Source organism: Marmota flaviventris, chromosome 7, assembly GCF_047511675.1.
Source record: "Marmota flaviventris isolate mMarFla1 chromosome 7, mMarFla1.hap1, whole genome shotgun sequence".
Taxonomy (NCBI): domain Eukaryota; kingdom Metazoa; phylum Chordata; class Mammalia; order Rodentia; family Sciuridae; genus Marmota; species Marmota flaviventris.
Window position 1 is genome coordinate 23,093,565 of NC_092504.1, and position 7,101 is coordinate 23,100,665.

General features: G+C 29.7%; 1 non-coding gene across 1 annotated transcript; it reads left to right on the forward strand.

Annotated features, from left to right (window-relative positions):
• The first annotated feature begins 6,368 nt into the window (after window positions 1-6,368).
• On the forward strand, window positions 6,369-6,470 carry LOC114101075 (U6 spliceosomal RNA). Its single transcript, XR_003584218.1, has one exon. It is a non-coding gene; the product is annotated as a U6 spliceosomal RNA (small nuclear RNA).
• The last annotated feature ends 631 nt before the right edge of the window (window positions 6,471-7,101 follow it).

Below are 7,101 nucleotides of genomic sequence, written 5' to 3' on the forward strand. Positions count from 1 at the left end.
TCCAAGGTAAGGAAAGAGTACATGTGGAAAGCAAATGATAAATTGTTGAGCACAATACAACAAATATTTCTTGAGGTGTTTTATAAGCAAAAGCAAGACCACATGATGATAATATTAAAATTGACAAAATAGGTCTGGGAAATACGTAGATATATGTGGTAGTATGTGTTTTCTTAGATTTTGAAAGTCTATGTATTGATTTATTTTTATTTTATTTTATTACACCCCAATTTTGGAAGTGAATGAAAGCACTGTGTATCCACCATTCCAAACTTTTTTTTTTTTTAAGTGAAAGCATTGGAATATTGCATATAAATTTGAAGTCCCTCTGTCCTTCCCTTACATTGTGCAGAAGCAACTGGTAAACAATTTGAGATTTCATACTTCAATGCTTTTACTAAGTAAGTATGCATCTATGAACAATATATGTTATTTAATTACCATTTTTAAAATTTTTATATAAAAGTTATACTATAATTTTGCAATTTTATTTTACTTTTAATATATTGCATTCTTTTAATTTTGTTACTAATAGATCTAGTGATTTAAATTTTATTTGGTACACAGTATTCAATAACATAAATATATAAACATGATTTATCTGATATTTTTTGTTATCATTATGAATACAAATAATATAGAAGGTCATCTTCTTTCAACCTCCAGTACAAACATTATAGGCAAGCATTATAGACAAATGTTTCTCTAGACAATGTAGCTTGAAGCAAATTTCTAATTATAATCATTTTTTTTCAGTCTTAGCAGATATTTGCAAATTGATTTTAAAATATGGGTACATTTATTCTGACCAGAAATATAAGAACATAATTGACTCTGCACATTTCCCTTAGAATTTTCAGAGCTTTAATTTATAAACTTCTAATATTAAATCTATAACACATACTGGTGATATTTATCTTAATTTTGAAGTAGACAAATATATAAATTATTTAATGTAAACAATTTATTCATTATGTCATTATCTCATACCCTAGAGTTTTAAAAAAGTATTATTCCCATACAGTATTATAAGTTATTTAGATGAATATATGTGCATATATGATGTATGCTTGTGTGTGTGTGTGTGTGTATGTGTGCGTGTGTGTGTGTGTTTGAGAGAAAGAGAAAAGGAGACTATACTCCACTACCCTAATTTGATATCTTTTTAAATGATTTCTTATATCTTGAGTATTAATCTTACTCCCTGTTTTCCTGCTTTACAGATTTATGGATAAGAGGTTTCATAGTTTGTGTAGTTTCATAATAAAAAAATGGAATTTTGATTACAACGTCATTGAATTTCGTAGAGATGTGATTCAAATATTTATTCTGATTATATGCTATAATTTTTCAATTCTATATGACCTTTTAATTTTCTTTGATTTTATTTTGTAATTGTCAAAATTGTACAAAATAAAATTTGTACAATTATTTGTAATTGACTTTTTATATTTTTATTTAAGTTATATTGTGTGGTAATTATAATTTATCATAATCATAACTGCTGATATATAGAAATGCTTTGGCTTTTGTTATGGAGAGTTCTCTGTTCAGTTAACCTTGGTGAACCCTGTGTGTTTTAAATTAGAAAGTAGTTGCTGACAGATTCATCAAGGTTTCTGTATACTCAATTGTATCCTCTACAATTAACAATTATTTTGGTTCCTTGTTTCTAGTCCTTAGGATACCTTGTATCATGTTTATTTTTACTTCATTAGATACGACTTTCAGGATTATATTGTAGAGTAAATCAGTTATGATTATTGATATATTTGGACTGCTTTGTTCAAATTCAAGTTCTTTTTAACTCAAAATTCTTCTAACCCATGTTATTACACATTATTTCAATCAAATTAATTTAATTTTTAAAATTGCATTTTATTTTTCTCCCAGAGGGAAAGCTGGATATTTCACTTGTAGTTTTGGATTATTAAAATTTAATGTGCATGTATGAATTAACCAACAGAAAGATAATCAATGTCTATCAATCTGCCAAAATAAAGGAAATTGTACTACTCTCATAAGTTCACAAATTCAATTTGATCTTGTTTTTGACAGCAACCAAAATGAATCTATAACTCTTATTTTTTAGAGTAAACAAATTTTTATATTATACATTTTACTCTTTATTTCAAAAACAGCTTTAAGGAAGTGTAATTGATGTACATCATGCTGCAGATATTGTGAACATTTTCATAAATTTGACATATGTATATACCCATGAACCAGCACCTTGATTGAAGCAGTGAACCTACTCATCACCCCTGAAGTTTCATCCTGTTTTTTTCATATTTCTTCCACATACCTGCTTCATCCACAGGGAAGCATTGCTCTGCTTTCTGCCATTTTGCTTTAATTTTTATTTCCTATGATTTTATGTAAATGAAATTATGCCTTGTATACTTTTAAAAAATGTGTATTATTTCACTCAGTATAATTAATTTGAGATTCAAGGGAAATGGTTTAGAATTAGCAATAGATGAACATTTTTGTTTTTATTTCACCAAACTTTATTCCAAAGCTTGTATCAAATATGTTTTATTCCAAATTTGATTTCTTTGTAGTATATCATTAGATATTTTTTTCTATTCAGCAAATATGTTAATAATTAAACAAATATTGATTGGTTTAAAAATTTGGAATACATGATAGTTGTTTTTCTCATAAATTATGTTTATTTATGTTTATTTACTCCAGAGGAGTGAGATGAGAAGTTGGATAATTTTAAACTGTGGAATGAAATGATCTGATTTTCATTCTAAACTACAATAACAACAACAACAACAAAATGTTTTTTTCTTTATAGTTACAATGTGTTGAGAAAGAGAAACATGTAAGTGGGTAAGAAGAGCAGGTAGAGATATAATTCTGTGGCTCAAGGTTGGATCAGAGCTAGAAAAGATACAATACCATAGAAAGTTGTTGAGGGCAATTAAGAGGGTAAGAAATCCAAGCAGGTGTTTGAATAGAGACGGAAAGAAGATAGGGGTAGGATCCAAGGACATAATGATGCTTACAGGTAGGTGAAGGTGTTGGAGGCCATGTTTTCCTAATGGTTTCCCTGCTATTGTCCAAGTTTGTTATCTCATGTCAGTTGTGTGTGTGCGTGTGTGTGTGTGTGTGTGCATGTGTCTGTCTCTCATGTGTTTAACACTTATTCTCTTACACATTTCCATCTTCACTCTAAATCTTCCACAACTGGCTTTCAGGCTCCCTGACACTCTGTGCTGCAGTCATAGCTCCCCCATTACTGGTAATAGCGCCAAGCCCCATCTCTCACTTTATCCCTCATTCCAAATTTTTATATCTGGGCTTTTAATAACACTGGCATTTTACAACTCAGTCTTAAATGCAATTGCCTTCCTGGTTCCAGGACGTTACCTTTTAGGTAGTTTGTATTCCAAAGACTTAAATAGCACTTATCAATTTTCTTTATAGCTTTTTCTTTTGCCCATTCATAAGATTATGTTTAATTTACAGACACAAACACTGTAAACAGAAAACACTCAGTTTTCAAATGAAAATCCTAGGGTAAATCTTCTCCTTTGTTATCTCACATATTTAATCCATACCTGGTTTTATTTTATTCTATCATCAAAATGATTCTTTTGTCTTTGTTTTAATCTTTTTCCACCCTAACACATATTTTTGACACAAGTTCCATTAGTTTGTATTATGGAACACTGATTACTTGATTCTTAATATTATGTACTCTTATAAAAAATGATGAAGCAAAGGGAATAAATATAAGGAAGTGCATTAAATAAACAGATAAATTTCTTAATTACAGGATGCTCTCTGAATACTTTGTGAATTGCAAGAGTCCCATAATGTATATAGTATTTAACAAATTCTCTTTTTGTGGAGAATCTCATGTATAAATTATTCTGCTCTGAGAGCATCTCAAAGCTCTGAATATCAGAATTTATTGGAATAGCCTCAGATTTGCTCTTCCTTCAAACTGGTTTCCTCCAAAACTTCCTAATCTTTTCAGTCTCATTTGTAATCTGATTATTTCTTGTATCTAAAGCATTCAGGTGGTTCTTTGTTGATTTTAGGATAAAGTTCAAACTATTAGGGGATGCAGATTTTTCCCTTTCTCCCTTTCTTTCACTGAGCATTCTTAGACATGCACACCATAGAATTATTTGAAACTCCTGAACACTGCTTTTCTTGCATCTCTATTTGGTTCGTGCCCTTTCTCCTTTTCTAAACAACCCACTCCTCTGTTATCAGCCAAGTTTCCATTCACTCCTCTCTATCTACTCATTCTTGGATATCTTTTTTTTGCCTTCCTTCTAGCTACAGAATGGGTTGTTCTCTGCTGTTGTGCTCTCAGATTTCCAAGTGTCCTTTTGTTCACATCAAAAACTTCCAGTACAGAGCCTCATACTTTCACATAATTTGTCTTTTACTTTAGTGAGATTAATCTCCTTACACAGAGACTGGTACATATGTGGAACAAATAAAGTGCATAAAATAACTTATATATTAATTTTGTATTCACCTAAAAGTTTAGATGAACAGTTTATGCTGTGAATTTAGTAACTGTTCTTCCTTAAATGAGAATTTGCTCCTGTTAATATTTTCTTGTCCGTTTCCCACTTCTACTGTTTGCTTTTTATTTTGGGTAAAATTAGATTTGGAATAATGTAGTTATCCAAAAATTAGTAGATAATTTTGCTCCAATTTCCACTTGGCAGGTGCCTTGTGCTGCACAGTTCTTTGTGTAATCAGTATGTGGAATGATTTGCTCTCCTTTCCTCTTATGCTTTATTTATTCATCTTATGGGGCATATGTGATGATCTAATACTTAATTCCAGTAAAACTTCACATGTTTGCTCTCCAGTATGATTATATTATATGTGATTATATGTGTCACATTTATCTCGCAGATGGTGCATGTTAAAAAAGAAGTCAACCTAAGCCAGTTAGATGATTGTTATTTTAGCTTATTTCAAGTATTATTAGTGAAAATCCTTTTCAAATTAGTTAAGACGCTTCATTTTATAATATAAATAGAAATAAAGGTACAAATGTGAAAAATAGAAAGTATAAATATACTTATGCTTTATACAGATTTTCTATATAATAATGGGGGTGATATAATTTGGCTAACAGATTTTAACATTAGATGTCTAAATTTCCATCCATATGCATTTCTCTGAAGAAATTCAATTTCTAGAAAGGTAGCAATACTATTTAATTGTATGTATGACCTGTCTAATCTGGTCTAAGAGATGGATAGATTAATTTAAAAACAACTTCAAGGAGTAGATTGTTGGCTACTTGCATTTTTAAATGTTCCCCAATAATGCTTTGATGGGAAGTCTGTTAACTAGTGTGCATTAAGTTGAATTTGTTTAAGTCCTGATGACATCTTGTTTGTTTAATAAAGTAGAGTAAGATATTATAATAATACATTTATAATACTAATATATCTTTAAAAATTATTTCTTTTGTCTTTATAAAAACAGAATGAGATATATTCTGAAGAAAAAAACAACATACAAAGAAGGTTGTGATAAAAAAAATCCAAAAATTAATAGGCAGAAACAATAAAGAAATGTTATGTGTGAGTATATGTGTGTAAGTGTGTGAGTACAAACATACATGTGTATAAGTTCCAGTATAGTATTTTAAGGAACTGAAATGATTTTCAAAATACTTTAAAGATGTGTTAAATTAGAATTTGTTACTAAATGTTTAAATAATTTAAAATATAAAATAAAACTCACTAGGGGCTGGAGATGTGGCTCAAGCGGTAGCGCGCTCGCCTGGCATGCTTGCGGCCCGGGTTTGATCCTCAGCACCACATACAAACAAAGATGTTGTGTCCGCCGAAAACTAAAAAATCAATATTAAAAAACTCTCTCTCTCTCTCTCTCTCTCTCTCTCTCTCTCTCTCTCTCTTCTCTTTTTAAGAAAATAAAATAAAATAAAATAAAACACACTATATTTGTTGTATGTCCTAAATATTGTCAAAACTTTTTTAATACTAGTAATATATTAATACTAGAAGCTAAAGTGAAATACCTGGAACTTATTTTAGCATATATACATATATGCATATATGAATATGTGTGTGTATATATATTTTTTTTCACAGCATTTGTTGTCATAGAATGTGAACAGTACTTTAAAATAAAATTGTTCTTGATGGGATAAGCAAACTTTGGTATGCATCATAATGGATAATGTGTAACGGTAAAGTGCTGAGAATTAATAGACGCAACTAAGTGGGGAAATCTAAATGTATCCTGCTAATCAAAGTATAACAATTGCAACAAAAGTTATATATTGTATGACACACCTATATGATATTTTGGAAAAGGGAAAATTTCAGATACAAAAAGCAGATTATTGCTTGCTTTGAAAACACAAATACTAAAATTGGAATGATACAGTGACAATTAGCATGTCCTTGTTCCTGGATAACACACAAATTTGTAAAGTGTCCCCTTAGTTAACACAAAACAAGACAAAAAGAGGCAGAACAGTGATTTTCACAGGTTGTGGTAGAGGAATCCATTGAGTACAAACAGGTCTCACTATAAAATTTGGGGATGGTTATAACTGTTCATTATCTTGATTATGATGGTGTCTACATGATTGCATGTATGTGAGTAAATTCATAAGACTGTTATTTACCAAATAGAATAACATTTATTATATATAATTAAAATATAGTACCATCACTATGTATATATTAATCTGTTATTTCCCTTTAGTCTGATATTAAGCAAATGTTTTCAAATTTGTTCATGCTTCAGTTTATAGGTCAATTTTATAGGTTCTGTGCATCTACAAGGTTTTCATTAAAAATGTAAACACATAACCTCATTCATGTGCTCACCCAAAATGCTTTTATGGAAAAGAATTAGAATTTAAAAGTAATATTTTTTTCTTAATTTATTATCACATGGAACAAACACCATTTACTATTATCAATATCTAGTCACATAAAAGTGTCACGTGGTTTTAAGATAGATCTATTTTCACGATGAATGCATTGATTTTCTTACATTTCTGATTTCTACTGATTATTGTCTTTTCCATCTTGAGTCAATGCACCAGTGTGTTTCTTAAGGAAAAGGATG